Source organism: Pinus tabuliformis, chromosome 7 (assembly GCF_031772625.1).
Source record: "Pinus tabuliformis cultivar Carrire ecotype Pingquan chromosome 7, CPIR1, whole genome shotgun sequence".
Lineage (NCBI taxonomy): Eukaryota > Viridiplantae > Streptophyta > Pinopsida > Pinales > Pinaceae > Pinus > Pinus tabuliformis.
In genome coordinates, this window is record NC_142293.1 from 2047844637 (window position 1) to 2047862459 (window position 17823).

Consider the following 17823-nt stretch of genomic DNA (forward strand, 5'->3'; position numbering starts at 1 on the left):
ATATATGATATATATATGATATATATTCCAACGAATTACTATGTTTTCCATTCAAAATCTCAGTAGGTCCATAGGTTTGACCCCGAGACTTGCCTGTGGCCTTATAAGTTATTTTACATTACACCAGTGTAGAAGGAGTTTTAAAATGATTTTCAGGACATGGTTTTATTAGTGCCTGTAAATGCCTTTTTAGGCATAATTTGGTCATACTTAGGCCTTTTTTAGAATAGAAAGTTGCATTGGAGAGAAAAGGTTGAGGCCATCATTATAACAGTATCCATTGGTGCTTGCATGCACAGTCCAACATGGCTAAATTTTATGTAAAGAAACTTTTTGAGCATTCCTAATTCAGCAGACGCCCACTTGGAATCGGACCCAGAGATGTAGTCCAAGAGGGACGAACTCTGCCATCAAATATCTTGAGTTTGATTCTTATTTTCTCTGTTGTTTATGCTTATGTTCAGATTTCAAGTTTATGTTATAAGAAGGAGGCTCGGGGTTCATTTAGAAACAAACTAAGAGAAAAAATTGATCTGGAGTTCGATCTCTAGGGCTAGGAAGCTAATAATTCGAACTGAGTGATCAATTGCGGCAGAGGGGCAGGGATAGTTTGGGAGTACTGAAAAAGAGGTGGAGAGAAGCTACTGAAGGCATCACATCAGCTAATAGGATTAACGCTGGGCTAATCTGGGCCCACGTAGGCCTGACGCTGGGCTAATCAGGACCCATGTAGGCCTGACATGGAGCTAGAAGGGCCAGCACAGTAGAAGAATTTTCCCTACACCTAGAAAGTTTGAACTGCTGGAACGGTCGTGAAGGTTGACGTAGTAGGTAGAAGAGATAATGTAGGTCCTACGCAGGGCCAACGTAAAATTAGTCGGGGTTAGCCAGTTTTGTTGCCGGATCAGCCGGGTAAAGTGAGGTAAAACTCACTAAGTTTTTCCACCATTGTATTTTCTCTGTCACTAGATTGCGAGGAGGGAATCCAAAATTTATATTCAAATTACTGCTTAATAATAGAAAACCCTTAGAGTTGTTGCACTGGCATTTGGCAGTAATTTATATCCCCTTGAAGGGATTGCGCAATCCTTGTCGCGAAGAAGATATTCCGAGGAAATCTCTCTCTGAGAGAGTCGACATAGAGGTACGATTTCTAGTTCATGAGTTTGTAGAGGTAGAGGGAGTGACGCAGAGCCTCATCACAATGCTTGAAGGGCATAATTTCTGCCAGGGCAGAAATCCATCGGAAAAGAGAAAAGACACATAGAAGGGGAATTTTCTCCTCTGAGAATTTTTTGCCAAAAAGTTTGAATTTCTCTCTAGGCAGTTAAGCAGTGACTAGAGGAGTCAATTCGACAGATTGGGTGTGATGGCATCACATGGGCTCAGAGATCAGGATAGCTTGGAAGGAGCTTCCAACTATGTCATATGGAATACCATAATCTTAGTTTTTCTAGAGGAGTATGATCTCGAAGACTATGTCAAGAGTGTTGTGGTTGTTCCCACTGACAATGATGATGCAGGAGCATTCAACCCAAGAGAAAATCAGTGTAATTAAGTAGATTTAGGAGGGGAACCAGAATTAGTTCAACAAAACTTTCTGGGATAAATATAAGCCTACGGGCAGAGCTCAAAGAGAAGCCACTGATATTGAAAACCAATCCTGTGTGAGACAAAGAAATCTCGAATGTAATCATTTGTTTATACATATATATACAGAGATTTATTCCTGACTGTGTCAGTGTGTGTGAAATGAGTATTTCATGAATGAATTACTTGTGAATTCATAGGTTCTATAATAGGGTTGCAGGAAGAATTCTGAAGGACGTGCAGAGGAGCAGAATGATTCAGAGGAATCATGAAGGTATGTTTGAATCGAATTGAAGAAATAGAGTAAGCTCTGGGAAGAAGTTGCGAAGCAAGAATTCGCAAAGGAGTTCAGCTCAGAGGAAGTTGAGCAGTGGAAAGCAGAAGGCAGAGTTCTGAAGAACTACGCAGAGGAGAGGAACGATTCGAAGGATCATAAGGGATCGTTGAATCCATTAGAGGGATCAAAGCCAAAGCTCAGGAGGAATCACGCAATAAAACAAAAAGAAGGTCGAAACCTTGAAGAAACCCTTGAACCATCGCAACCACTGAAAACAACGTAAAATCTAAGTAAAAAAGTCAAAGGAAGAAGTGAAGTATGGTTTCTCAGCAGCCGCTGGATCTTTAAGATCAATGACCAAGATTAAGTCGCATCGGCGAAACACTACTGCATCGCATTGCTTTAGTGGAGAGGAACCAGACTTGTTGAACTACCAAATTCTGATATGGCGATATAACCGGACCCAAAGTTTTATAACGGCGGATTTAAAATCCTATCGGGTCCAAGAGTAGGATCGCATCAAAGCTTTTATGTGTTATAGCATCGGCCCTTAAATACTTCGACGTGTGATATTGCGATGAAGCGATGCATTGATAGCCGATAATCGACGATCGGATATTGGAGGGGTCAAAGAATGGAGATTGGCGCAACGGAAAGGCGATGGAATAAGAGGCGGACTCGACAATAATTGTAGGTGTGGGCTTATGATATTTGAAGTCTGACTTTGTGTTCCAGTGGAGTTTTCCTTTGTTTTGCATATGTTTCCTTTGTAAGCAAGATAGTAAAGAATTAAGCGCTGATATTGTATTCCGGGAAGTGATATAATCGCATATCAGGGAAGCGGAAGGAGTGTATATTAATATGACCAACGGAGGAGCCGATGCTAGATTGCGATAAAGGTAACCTCGAGAAGTGTGTAGAGACCATATCAAGGAGAAAAGGTATGTTTGCGGGGTTTTCCTTTGTAAATGGGTTTTTCCTTTATAAATGGTTTGTAAAGGAAAAGAGCGCCAATAGAAGCTTTTATGTGATAAATATATAATAACCAAGGTTTTGAGAAGGGAAAGGTTATATATATGCAGGTAAAGGGATAATGAAGGTTATGAGGAGGTGAAAAGTCCTGATAGGAGATTTAAGTGGGGTGATTAATTTCTGATATAAGGAAAAGGTGGGTTAATGTTTAAACTTTGTTAAGTCTATGAATCATTCCACGTGTGACTAAAAGAGGGCCTTAACCATTAGGTATTTAAATGAATATTTGACTCCTTGGAGAGTTAAATACATGGGACTAATGTGTTTATGCATTTATATGCATACTGTGGGTGTATGTGGGGTAACCCTACCATCATTTGGTATCAGAGCAGATATGTAATTGAAACAATTGGTGTTAAAACAGAACAGAGAAATTCTATGTGAAAGAATTGAGAACAGAGTATGTGTTAAGATGTTTATGCAGGAAAGAAGGGATCAGATTTTAATCTGATAGGAAGAAGGCGCACATAGGTGATGTGTAGCAGAACTTGCAAATGCAAGAAACAGAGGACAATCCATTAAAGGTATAGGTGGAATGGTGGAACAATATCATGCTGAGATCTTGAAGGTGAGGTGATATGCTCTGTTTTGATTTGAGAATGTATGTTTATACATTGATATGTAGGTGACAGCATAAGAAGGTGTGAAGGTTGCAACAATCTAGAGCAAGGAGTGCTCAATGGGTTCCAGAGGAAAGAACCAGAGTGATGCTAAAAGACTGAGCTCAAAGGAGAGAAGCTTAGTGAGGCATATGTAGCAAGAAGGAGACTTGTTACTGCAGAAGTATTGTTGCAGCTCACAGAGGTAATTCCACAGAGGATGTGGGTAGAATTGCTAAAGGAATGAAGGAAGCTGGTAAGACTTTCTAAGTGAAGGAAGAAGTGGTCAGAACCAAGTATTTCATGCTGATTGAAATACAAGAGGACAATTGTGTTATTGAGAAGTGCATATGAGTTGAAGCCCAGAAGGAGCAGAGAGAAGTGTGTTAGGATATTCCGACACATAGGATATAGTTAAGTTCAACTTGGTCTAGTATAGAGTTAGGTAAAGCGTCTTTCTTTACCGTTGTACATTTTGTAACTTACAATCCGACGGTCACGATATGTAGTGATCCGACGGTTCACTCTCACCTCGGTATTACCGACACTTGATCCGTGGCTTGACACCCGATTGGTCCATGAGTTCTATTTAAAGCGCATGGAGGGTCATTGTTCGGGTAATCTGTGCATGAGAGAAGCTTATGTAAATTTTCATTCTTTGATTAATAAATTGCCTGTAGTACCCACGTTGGGACAGGCCGTGGACTGTTTCCCTCCTTGCACTTTGAGGGTTTTAACCACGTCAAAAATACTGGTGTATTGATTTGAGATCTGGTTGTGAGCGGTGTCCTTTTGGTGTTCTTTCTGAGGAACTTACCCTGTAAATTCCTACATGGTATCGGAGCTATTTGAGGGCTGCATCCGTTGGTGATCCAAATCTGAAGCCGGTAAAACTGCATGCGGTTGTCATTTCCTAGATCTGTTGTTTCTGACTGCTTTCAGGCCGAGAGGACTGCTCTGTTGCGTTCCGAGCATCTGTTCCAGTGAGGAACCCCTTTCGTTTCACGCGAAAAGGTTTCCGGTAGCCCTAGCTACGTCATTTTTCAGATCAGGAGGTATACAGTGTTTTTTTTTTTTTGCAGTTTACTATTATTTTCTCTCTGCTTATTTCGGTTTCGGTTTATTTAGCCTTTTTTTTTAAACCGGATCTATACCTTTCATTTCTGCGTATGCTCTTTGCCCTGCGACTCTGTGCGATCTGGGCAAATCAGAAACAGAAAGGAATGATTTTTCTCATGCGTATGCTCTTTTCCCTGCACCTTAGTGTGATCTCGGAAAATCAGAAACATTGAGAAAAATATTTAGTTTTTCGGCTAAAGCTAACTTTGAGATTTTTTTTTAAAATTTCTAGTTTTTTGGCTAAAGCTAACTTCGAGCCGCAAGGTTCGTTTTTCTTTGCATATTCGTGTTGGGTTTTGTGTTTTGTGTTTTGTAGGGAAAAAGAGCTTTCTCAAGGCAAGCACGCAAACCAAGCCCCCCCCCCCCCCCCCCCCCCCTCTCTCTCTCTCTCTCTCTCAAATTTTTTGTATAGATCAATTGGTTCAAAGCTATTTTAAGAGAGTAGAGGTCTTGGGTTCAAGTCTCCATTTTGTGGGGGCGGATTTTTTTTTCATTCCCGCACATTCGCACACTTTGCCGGCAACGTCAACAATTTTTTTTTCAAAAAGCCATAACTTCTTCATCCGGAAGCCTTTTTCAGAGCCGTTTTTTTTAAAACCGCCTATTTTTTCGAGATCTATCCATTGGAACACTTACTTTCAGCATCTTCAGCTTCAGTTTTTTCTAAAAAAATGGAAAGTCCATGCCAAGTCATTCTTGACAGCACTAACTACTTCCAATGGGTAGCCTACATGGAAGATTTACTTAGAAGTAAAGGTCTCTTCAGAATATCACAGACCAAGAGAAGAAACCAAAAGATGAAGACAAGGCTGCAAAATGGGAAAATAGACAAGATCAAGCACGTGGTTTGATAGGGATGTCTATTTCTCCTGATCTTAGATTCCACATTGCAGAACTTGAGACTCCTCATGAAGCATTAGAAAAAATCGCTAAAGTTTTTGGGATTAAAAATGAAATTAGAGCCCATCAACTTGAAAATGAGTTGCTTACTTTGGATCCTAATAATTTTTCTTGCATTGAAGATTTCTTGTCCAAATTCAAGACCCTTAGATATCTCTTGGAAGGTGTTAAAGTTAAGAAAGAAGATGGTAACCTTATTTATTCCATCCTTACTAAGTTGGGACCAGCCTACTCTGTATTTGTTTCCACTTTCCATTCTACAAGGGAAGCTTTCATTTGTCAAGGAAAAGACTACAAGGCCCCTTCCTTTGACTCCTTTTGTGATTCCTTAATAAGAGAACAAGAAAAACTCTTACACCTTGGTCTTCTTAATCTTGGAAACTCTTCCACGAAAGCGTTAGCCGCCCAGCAGCAACCAAATTCAAAGAATCCTAAGAAGTCATATCCTCAAAAGAATGGTCCTAAACCAACTCAGCCTCAAAATGAAAGATCATTTCAGCAAAATGATAAGACCAATAAAAACAAATGGAAGAAGACTGATAGACATTGTAACTTTTGTAATCGAGATGGCCACTTAGAATCTAAATGCTTTAAGAAGATGGAAGCCTTGGAAGCCGCAATGAAGAAACATAACATCCATGTGGAGCCTACTTCAACTTCAACTTCCGGAATGGCACTTTCTGCATGTCGTTGTCAATCATCTCAGTCTGGTTATGCATTAAATGTATCTTCTTCTTCTTCTCATTCTCATGAGTGGCTCATTGATTCTGGAGCCTCTTATCACATGGCCAAAAACCAAGCCATGTTTTCTTCTTTAAATGATTGTAACACCAAAAATATATATGTTGGTGATGATAGATCTCTTAATGTTGTAGGGACTGGAACTGTTCATCTAGACAATGGTCAGTTCAATGATGTATTATGTGTTCCAACCTTATCCTGCAACCTTCTATCTGTCTATCAGATAACTCATTCAGGTGAAGGTAAAATTGTTGAATTTTCACCTCATGATGTTGTAATCAAGGATCTAAAAGATCCTAAACAGATTCTAGCTACTGGTCTTGCTGATGATTCCACAAGGTTGTATAAGTTTCACAACTTTGGGTCATCAAATCTTCCCTCAGTATTTGTTGCTCATAATGATGAAGTGAGCAAACTTTGGCATGAGCGATTTGGTCACTTAAACTATCGCTCCCTTCAGCATCTATGTAAAGAAAATATGGTGACAGGTCTTCCTATGGTATCTTGCAGAGATGGTGTTTGTTCCGGATGTGTACTCGGAAAAAATCATCGGGACAGTTTTGACAAACGTGCCTCTTGGCACGCCTCAGCCCCTTTACAGCTTGTGCACAGTGATTTATGTGGTCCTCTTCCTGTTGCTTCATTCTTTGGCTGCAAGTACTTCTTAACTTTCATTGATGATTTCTCCAGACGCACTTGGGTATACTTCTTAAAACTCAAGAGCGAAGTATTTAACACATTTTTGGCCTTCAAAGCCTTTGTTGAAAAACAATCTGGACATCAAATTCTTAAGCTAAGAACTGATAATGGTGGAGAATATGTTAAAAACACATTCATCAACTTTTGCACCGAAAATGGAATTCAAATGCAACATACTGTTCCATACACTCCACAACAAAATGGTGTAGCTGAAAGGAAAAATCGCACCTTAAAGGAAATGGCTAATTGTATGCTGCAATCTAAAGGACTCAGTCTTAGTTTTTGGGCAGAAGCAATTAATTGTGCAAATTATATAATCAATCGCACTCCTACTAAGGTTCTAGAGAATATCACTCCAGAAGAAGCTTGGAGTTCCATTAAACCAGATGTAAGTCACTTTCGTGTGTTTGGAAGTGAAGCATGGGCCCATATTCCAGATGAAAAGCATAAAGCTTTAGAACCTAAGAGTGAGAAATGTACTTTTGTTGGATATTCTGAAGATGTAAAAGGTTATAGACTTATTCCATTTAAGTCCAAAAATGTTATCATTAGAAGAGATGTAAAATTTGATGAAAATAAATCGGCCTGCGAGCCTAGTCCGGCGGATGTGCCACCTCTTCCTATCTCTTCTACTTTTGAAAACATTTCTTCTTCAGATGATGAAAGCGAGGATGATAATCCTCCCCCACCTTCTTAGGATCCTCAACTTCCAAGATGGGTCCGTGCTACTCGGGATGCAGCAGGTGATCTTGCCGGTGATCCTACAGATCAGCGACGTACACGTTCTCAGTTTGAAAGAGCCTCTTCTTTACTGGCTCAAGCTCCAGTAAATCATGATCCTGACACTTTTTCAGAAGCTTCAGGCCATCCACATTGGGAAGCAGCTATGAATGAAGAATATCATTCATTGATGACAAATGATACATGGGATCTTGTTCCTCTACCAAAGGGACGCAAACTTGTTAGATGTAAATGGGTTTACAGAACCAAGTATGGACCAGATGGGAAAGTTGATAAACATAAAGCTCGTCTCGTTGCTAAGGGCTTTTCACAGGTTGAAGGCATTGACTACACTGAAACCTTCTCCCCTGTTGCCAAAATGAACTCTATCCGCCTTGTTCTTTCCCTTGCTGCCTCTTTAAAATGGGAAGTCCATCAGATGGATGTTAAATCTGCCTTCTTGCATGGGGACTTGCAGGAAGAAATCTATATGGAACAACCCATTGGCTTCATACAAACAGACTCCAGCCTTGTTTGTCGACTTAAGAAATCCCTTTATGGCCTCAAGCAAGCTCCTCGGGCTTGGTATGCCAAAATGGATAGCTTTCTTTTAGAATCTGGCTTTTCTAGGTGTCATTCTGACAATACTGTCTACACCAAGAAAGTGGGAAACTCTCTTATCATCCTTGTTCTTTATGTTGATGATCTTATTCTTACTGGTAGTGATCCCAACCTTATAAACCATGTGAAGTCCAGCCTTAAAAATAAATTTGAAATGACAGACTTAGGACACTTACACTATTTTCTCGGTCTTCAAGTCTTGCAATCCAGGGAGGGTATTTTCCTTTCCCAGTCCAAGTATGCTTGTGATATTCTTCGTCATTTTCACATGGAAGACTGTAAGCCAGCCCCTTCTCCCTTTCAGTCTGGAGTCAAACTTTCAGTCTCTTGTACTTCTCCTGAAGTTGATGCTACCTTATACCGTCAACTTGTAGGAAAACTCTTGTATTTAACCCATACTCGTCCTGATCTTTCCTTTGTTGTTGGCCTTGTTGCTCGTTTTATGCAAAACCCCTGTGAAAGTCATTGGAAAGCAACTAAAAGAATACTTCGTTATGTTCGAGGTACAGTACATTTGGGATTCATTACAGTGCCAAAGCAGCTCCTCTGTTAGTTGGTTTCACTGATTCTGATTGGGCTGGTGACCCTGATGATCGGAAGTCTACTGTCGGTTATGTCTTCACTCTTGGTTCAGGACCTATTACATGGGCTTGTAAGAAACAGGCTGCCATTTCTCTTTCGTCAGCAGAAACAGAGTATCGTGCTGCCGTGGAAGCTAGTAAGGAAGCCTTGTGGCTTCGTCAGATCCTATCAGATTTTGGCTTTGAGCAGCAGCATCCAACCACACTTTGGTGTGATAATCAAAGTGCCATTCAGCTATGCAAAGATCCAGTCCAGCATCAACGCAGCAAACATATCGAACTACACATGCACTTCATCAGAAAGCTCATTCATGACCATGTTCTTGAAGTGCAATATTGTCCAAAATATGATCAGGTTGCAGACATCTTCACAAAGGCTCTCACAGAGGCGAAGTTCACTAAACTTCGATATATGCTTGGAGTTCAGGAAGTTTTCACTAAGGGGGGATAGGCTCTAGTGCCTCCTTCCTTCTCCTATTGTGTCATATTTGTAAATCCTTCAATCCTATCCCAAGTTGTTCTTAAGGGGGGATGTTAGGATATTCCGACACATAGGATATAGTTAAGTTCAACTTGGTCTAGTATAGAGTTAGGTATAGAGTTAGGTAAAGTGTCTTTCTTTACCGTTGTACATTTTGTAACTTACAATCCGACGGTCACGATATGTAGTGATCCGACGGTTCACTCTCACCTCGGTATTACCGACACTTGATCCGTGGCTTGACACCCGATTGGTCCATGAGTTCTATTTAAAGCGCATGGAGGGTCATTGTTCGGGTAATCCGTGCATGAGAGAAGCTTATGTAAATTTTCATTCTTTGATTAATAAATTGCCTGTAGTACCCACGTTGGGACAGGCCGTGGACTATTTCCCTCCTTGCACTTTGAGGGTTTTAACCACGTCAAAAATACTGGTGTATTGATTTGAGATCTGGTTGTGAGCGGTGTCCTTTTGGTGTTCTTTCTGAGGAACTTACCCTGTAAATTCCTACAAAGTGCTCAAAGGAGGTTCCAGAGATAGAGAACCAAGGGCTTGCCAAAAGACCAAGTACAGAGGAAAGCTTGGTGAGGTAAGTTGCAACAAGGAGAACTTGTTGTTGCAGAGGCTTTAATGCAGCTCATAGTAAGTGAGTGAGGAGCTCATGAAGAGAGAAAAGAAGAAGATGGCTACTGATAGTCATAGTAGAGGTTCTGAGGAAGACCACAGCAGAAGAAAGATGAAGAAAGAGGATGCCCAGGCAAATGGCATGAGGATGAGTCAAGAGGAAATTGACAAAGAGATTGCCGAGTTAAAAGAACAACTCGATGCATTAAGGAGGATACTAGAGGAAAGCCAGAGACTAGGTTGGGTCTTGAGGAAGAAGCCAGTGAGGTGGCATGAGATGCAGAGAAGGCTACAACAAAAGCAAGTAAGGTGGCTGATGGAAAAACTCAAAGAAGCTGAGTTGGAAATGGAAGAGTCCATTTGTGAACCAGAACAAGGAGAAATTCTGGGAGAGAGTGAAGATGAAGACTTGAAGACTGAAACTTCAAGTGAGGCCAAAGCATCACATGGTTTTAAATCTAAAAATTTGTGTATGTTTGCAGGTGAAACATGTAAAGAAGGATAATTTGCTGATATTGTCATAAAGGAGGAAAAAGACAAGCAGAATCTAAATTCTGTTCTAGAAGAAGATGAGATAGATAGGTTTCATATATAGTTGGGGAAGGATATCAAGCAACCAAGTGAAGGGCTTGAGGAGATTGAAGAGGAGACCATCAAAGAATTTCTTAGTCAAAAGGAGGACATGGAACAGCAAGGAGATATGATGGCTGAACCATCAAGTAGGACCATAGAGTCTTATGTTTTTAAGATTGATAGTTTGTCTGTGGATGCAGAACAAACGAAGGAGAATATTAATACATATGGTGAGACAAGGATAGCTCTTGGAGAAGATAAACAACAAGAGACTGAAGGAAAACTTGAAGAAGAAACTATGTTAGCTGAAAACATAGTAAAGGAAGTAGCCATGGAAGCTATTGAGACAGTAAGAAGAAAAGACGGACATCTACTGAAAGATGTTAAGGAAGAAGAAGTTTATGCAAAAGACTTAGCAAAGGGAGAAACGGAGTAGCAAATTGAATTATTGCCAAAGGAAGATAAGGCACAGAAGCCTTATGTTTTTTATTTTAACAAGTGTTTTGTGATTGCAAGTTGTGTTGCAGATGCTGAAGGAAATTTGGCACAGATGAGCAGCCAAATAAAGATGAAAGAAGAAGATTCTATGAAAGAATTTGATCCATGGAACAAGGATCAATTGCTAGAAAGAATGCTGGAAAATCATGATTTAGTACAAACAAAAATAATCATGAAAGAGGGTAAGGATGATAGGGAGGCAGTAAGCATAAAAGAAAGAGGAAAAGAAGAAGAAAACGTAAACCAACAACTACAAAGTAAAAGTAACCAACTGCAGTTTGAAGAGTTGGTGGACAGTAGTAACAACCTGAAGCAAAGAGGAAGAGGGAGAGGTAAGAAGCAGAACATGGACCAATCCAAGGATGTACTGGAGACAGAGATTGAAGAGATGTGGAAGCTGATGATGAAGCAATCCAAATGGAGGAGAATGGTAGCAACAGGAAGCATGATCAATCAGAGTTTGAACCTGATTGACAAGGAGAAGAAGATGGAGCAAAAGACAGCTAAAGTACAACAGCAGCAAAGGTACAAGGCATTTGGGCAATTACAAGACAAAGTATCGGATCCAGGAAGACAAAGACCAAAATACATATGATCAGGAGATCATGAATAATTTCTACTTTGGGAGTCTGATGCAGGAGCATTCAACCCAAGAGAAAATCATTGTAATTAAGTAGATTTAGGAGGGGAACCAAAATTAGTTCAACAGAACTTTCTAGGATAAATGTAAGCCTACGGGCAGAGCTCAAAGAGAAGCCACTGATATTGAAAACTGGGCTTGTGCGAGACAGAGAAGTCTCAAATGTAATCATTTTTTATACATATATATACATAGATTTATTCCCGACTGTGTCAGTGTGTGTGAAATGAGTATTTTATGAATGAATTACTTGTGAATTCGTAGGTTCTGTAACAACGTTGCAGGCAGAATTCTAAAGGACGTGTAGAGGAGAAGAATGATTCAGAGGAATCATGAAGGTATCTTTGAATCCAATTGAAGAAATAGAGTAAGCTCTGGAAAGAAGTTGTGAAGTGAGAATTTGCAAAGGAGTTCAGCTTAGAGGAAGTTGAGCAGTGGAAAGCAAAAGGCGGAGTTCTGAAGAACTACACGGAGGAGAGGAATGATTCGAAGGATCATAAGGGATCGTTGAATCCATTAGAGGGATCAAAGCCAAAGCTCAGAATGTATCACACAATAAATCAGCAAGAAGGCCGAAACCTTGAAGAAACCCAGGAACCATCGCAACCACTGAAAATAGCGTAAAATCTAAGTAAACAAGTCAAAGGAAGAAGTGAAATATGGTTGCTCAGTAGCCATTGGATCTTTAAGATCAATGGCAAAGATTAAGTCACATCGGCGAAAAACTACCGCATCGCATCGCTTCAGTGGAGAGGAACCAGACTTGTTGAACTGTCGAATTCCAATATGATGATATAACTTGACTCGAAGTTTTATAACAACGGATTTCAAATCCTATCGGGTCCGAGAGTAGGATCGCATCAGAGCTTTTATGTGTTATAGCATCGGCCCTTAAATACTCTGACTTGCGATATTGCGATGAAGCGATGCGCCGATAGCCGATAATCGGCGATTAGAGATCGGAGGGGTTGGAGAATGGAGATCGACACAGCGGAAAGGTGATGGACTAAGAGGTAGACCCAACGATAATTATAGGTGTAGGCTTATGATATTTGAAGTCTGGCTTTGTGTTCCGACGGGGTTTTCCTTTTTTTTGCATATGTTTCCTTTGTAAACGGGATAGTAAAGAATTAAGCGTCGATAGTGTATTTCAGGAAGTGATATAATCGCATATGGGGGAAGCGGAAGGAGTGTATATTAATGTGACTCGCAGAGGAGCCGATGCCCGATTGTGATAAAGGTAACCTCGGGAAGTGTGCAGAGACCATACCAAGGCAGAAAGGTATGTTTGTGGGTTTTTCATTTGTAAATGGGTTTTTCCTTTATAAATGGTTTGTAAAGGAAAAGAGCGTCGATAGAAGCTTTTATGTGATAAATATATAATAACCAAGGTTTTAAGAAGGGAAAGGTTATATATATGCGGGTAAAGGGATAATGAAGGTTATGAGGAGGTGAAAAGTCCCGATAGGAGATTTAAGCGGGGTAATTAATTTCCGATATAAGGAAAAGGTGGGTTAATGTTTAGACTTTGTTAAGTCTATGAATCATTCCGCGTGTGACTAAAAGAGGGCCTTAACCATTAGATATTTAAATGAAGATTTGACTCCTTGGAGAGTTAAATACCTGGGACTAATGTGTTTATGCATTTATATGCATATTGTGGGTGTGAGCGGGGTAACCCTACCATCAAATGATCAGAAGAAGAAGTACAATGCTGAGCAGGGGAAGGTGAAGAGGTTCATACCCGATGCAGTTCGAGATCATGGAGTATCACACTTGCATGGAAAAGATATAGCCCGAGAGATGTGGGAAGCTTTGTCTTCACTGTATCAAGCCTCTTCTGAACAATGGAAGATGTACCTAGAACAAAAGTTGCAGTGGACATTAATGTAGAAGGGAGAAGGGGTTAACTCCTATCTTCAATGAATTTAGGACACCAGAGACCAACTTGTTGCAGTGGGGTCTACTCCTCAGTATACCGCGATGGTAAGGATGACCTTGAATGGAGTCTCAGATGGATGGACAGTCTTCATCCAAAGCATATTGGGTAGGGAAAGACTAACTTCATGGGAGGAGATGTCGGAAGCCCTTCAACATGAGAAAATAAGGAGGGACCTAGTAAAGGTCAACCTTAATGGCAACAGTGGGAGTGGCATGAAGACCAAGGAGGAGGAGGAGTAGAATGCAACTCTAGCATCAAAGGGACAACAGAAGGATAAACGAAAGAAGGACATTTCGAAGGTGAAATGTTTTAGATGTGGCGAGATGGGCCACTTTGCATCCCAGTGTCCTTTGAATCGAAAGGATAAGGATGAGAAACATGATATTAAGGTTGCTCCAACAAAAATTGATGAAGGTGAGTTTACCATGACTGCCCAGGCATCTCCAAGAGGGAAATGGGGTGATATTGAGCTGTAGTCAGGAGGACTACATGTGGGAAATATCCTTAAGGAGTAAACCTCTTGGATCATTTCCTTGCTATGGGAGCCTGAGATTCAACAGTAGCGAGATGGGTTTGGTGTCAGATGATGTAGTGGATTGTTTGGAGAGACTAACACCAGGAGCTGATCAGCACAGAGAAAGGTTGGCAGTAGTGCAGATGGCACAGTGCAGGAGTCAACTGTTAGAAAATTATATATTACAGAGCAATGGAATACATAAAATATTGCAGAAATATAAACACATAAAACGCATAAAACAAGAGAGACACAGATATACGTGGTTCACCCAGTTTGGGCTACGTCCACAGAGAAACAGCCAGTCCTTCTTTTTATATTATCCAACAAACTGAAGTGATACAACCTACAGTAGATCCGTTGTAATTCCCTCTTCGCTCTCAATCTCCTCTCTCTTCCTCACTGAGAATACAAATATATATAGACACAATACAATTCCCTCATATATAGTGAGGGTTGCCTTCTGGGCAAAAAACCCTAAATTAAACATAACTTCTACCATCGGATCTCCGCCTAATGAATGACCCAGATTGACTACGAAATTACAACATTTTACAAGGCAATTTTACATCTATTCTTAGCTTCGGGGACGCTGCCCCCGATCCCCCCGCCATGGGGGGCTCCCAAAAGGTCGCAGCCGCCCCCCCCCCCTGCAATGAATATTTTACGGGCAGCGTTGCCGCCCCATTTCGAACTGGGGTCCAATGCGGCGATACCTTTGAATACATAAGATAATCAGGCTCCACACCCAACATCAACAACAACACAGAAGATTCAAAGGGTTAGAGACTAGAGCCGTCAGATTCCAACATTCATGCTATTATGCTGAACACAATTAAATTTAGTTAATTTTTTATGGTTTTAAGTTTCTCCTCTCAACAACTAAGTTGCAGTATGAATGCAGTGTTAGCAGCATAGCAGACGCAACATAGAAGATGCAACATTTGAGAGGGAGTTGTAATATAGATGCAGTAGTGACAGTGGCAGTGTCATGGGCAGCAGTACAGTAGCAACAACATCACAATGTTGGTGAAAGAAACATTACAAAAAGGAGGTTCTTCAGAGACAGAGCAACATGCAGTTGGACATCGTTTCTAGAGTAGTTTCCTCGCTAAGAGGGAGTGTTAATTTTTGGTAGCATCGGAACTGTTCTAGACTTGAAAATTGGTGGAGAGGCTAAGGAACATGAGTTCTAAATAACGTAGAAACTATTTGGTAAAATTCCATCGAGATTGTATTTTATTAAAATAATTCATATTTTTAATGGGGTTCCTAAGTCTAAACTTAGGAAAATTAAAATATTAAGGCGTGTTAATCAAAGTACGGGTGAGAATGATTTAGAAGGCAGATCAAGTCAAGTTTTAATCTTAGCCATTGATTAGAGACTTAATCTTAGCTGTTGAAGTCTCAACGAGAAAATTATAATAAGGAGGCTTGGGGTTCATTTAGAAACACACGGAGAGAACAAATTGATCTAGAGTCGATTTCTCGGGCTAGGAAGCTGAGAATTCGACCTGAGAAATCAGTTGCAATAAAGGGGCAGGGATAGTTCAACAGTACTAACAGAGAGGCAGAGAGAAGATACTAAAGGTAGCAAAGCACTTAAGAGGACTAACGTTGGGCCAATTTGGGCCCACATAGGCCTAATGCAGAGCCAGAAGGGCCAGCGTAGAAGCAGAAGTTTCCCTCCACGCAGAAAGTTGGAACTGCCAGAACAACCGAGAAGGTTGATGCAGTAGGCAGAAGAGACAGTGCAGATTTGATGTAGAACGAGTAAGGCTGACGCAGGGCCTATGCAGGGCCAATGCAGAAGTAGCCGAGGTTAGCCATTTTTGCTGTCGGATCAAATCGAATCAGCCAGGTGAAGTGAGGTAAAACTCAATCAGTTTTTCCGCCATTGTATTGTCTATATCACTGGATTGTTGGGAGGGCATCCAACATTTGTATTCAGAATTACTACTTAATAATATAAAACCCTTAGAGTTGTTGCACTGATTTTCCTGCATTGGGTTTTTCCGGGGACTATTTTGTCCAAAAATAATTGTGTTTTATGTATCTTGTTCTTTTCTCAGTTTTCTATATCATTTAATCAAATATTTAAAGTAGTTTAGGCTGCAGAAGTAATTTTCTTCAGTATTCAGAGAATAACTTGATAATTTATATTAAAATCAAGTAGGTGAATTAGATTCAGTTTTGATGCAGTAGGGGTTCCTTGGAGTAGGAATTTTCACAATCACTACAACCATCACTGAGCCTTGCACAAGAACATCAATAAAGGCATATGACCTCTAGAACTAGTGGAATTGATAACCCATTAGAATCGCCATATAAACAAAATGGAGCCTCCAGGTGAAGGAATTGCAAACAATATCAAATGCCTACTCCTTGTTCACTAGCAAAGAGTAGATATAGTCTTGATCGTTCTCCAGGGAAAGATTTCTTCATTACTTCGCTCCCTGACAATGGCGCAAAATGTTGTATCTTTTTCTCGAACAGAGTTCTTGGCTACGAAACTGTGTCAAGAAACCAACATGTCCAAACTTTAGGTTCAAGTTGGACCTCAAACCAGAGGGGGCTCCCTCAAGTGTTATGAAGCATTTTTTAACGTTGTTCACTGTAACTGGAAAAGAGCCTATGAAGCACAATGACCATACCTATGATTTATAGTTGTGGTTGTTGATTAATATATAATATTTGCCTAGAAATAAAACCCTCTATTTTTTAAACTTGATCTAAGAGCCAACATACTATTCCGACAGAATAACATAGTTCAATGGTGCGTGTGACCCAATATTTTATGCCACTATTCACTGATGTCTTGACTCTGCACCTTCTCTACTTTAGTGCTCAAAGCAACGCAGTCTTCTACATCCAATTTGTAGAGGTTCTTCACCCAAACCTTGATCTGCTTCTCCTGTCTTGAGGCTATATGATGAAGGAAATCCTTTCCCTTGCTAAATATAACATCGTAGCCATGGTCCTCCAATATGGAAACTGAAACCAAATTCTTCTTCAAACCCGAAACATACATGGCATCTTTTAATGTGAGAGGAGTACCAAACTCCCTTTGAAAGGTAACAGTACCGATGTCGGTCGCGCTATACCTCCCATCATCTCCCATCTCGATGTGCATATGGAGGTCCTTCTTCTCCAAGTCATTGAAGAACTCTTTGTTTCCAGTCATATGGAATGAGGCTCCACTATCTAGGTACCACATACTACCCATCACTGATATCACCATGCAAGCGATGATGGTGCAATCCAGTTCAAATTGTGAAGCAAGAGCTTCACCTGCCGCTCCTCGTAAGGGCTTCTTACTGGCCTTCTTGTGCAGACACTTTGTGGCATAGTGTCCCAACTCATGACAGTGAAAACATTTAATCCTCGACATGTCCTTCTTCTTGTTAAAAAAAAGCATTTATTCACCAAATGATAAGGAAAACTATTTTTTATTAATTAGATGGACTTTCGTTTATCGAGAGACAAGGAGAAATATTTATGATTAATTTTATAGACTTTTTAGGGTGTGTTAGATTTTTTATTAATTGGATGGACATTTTACTTTCTTTTACTTAGAGGCAAGGAGAAAGATTTATGATTAATTTTATTGACTTTTTTATTTATTTTAGGGTGTGTTAGATGTTTTCCAATTTATTTTACCGTACATTGAAG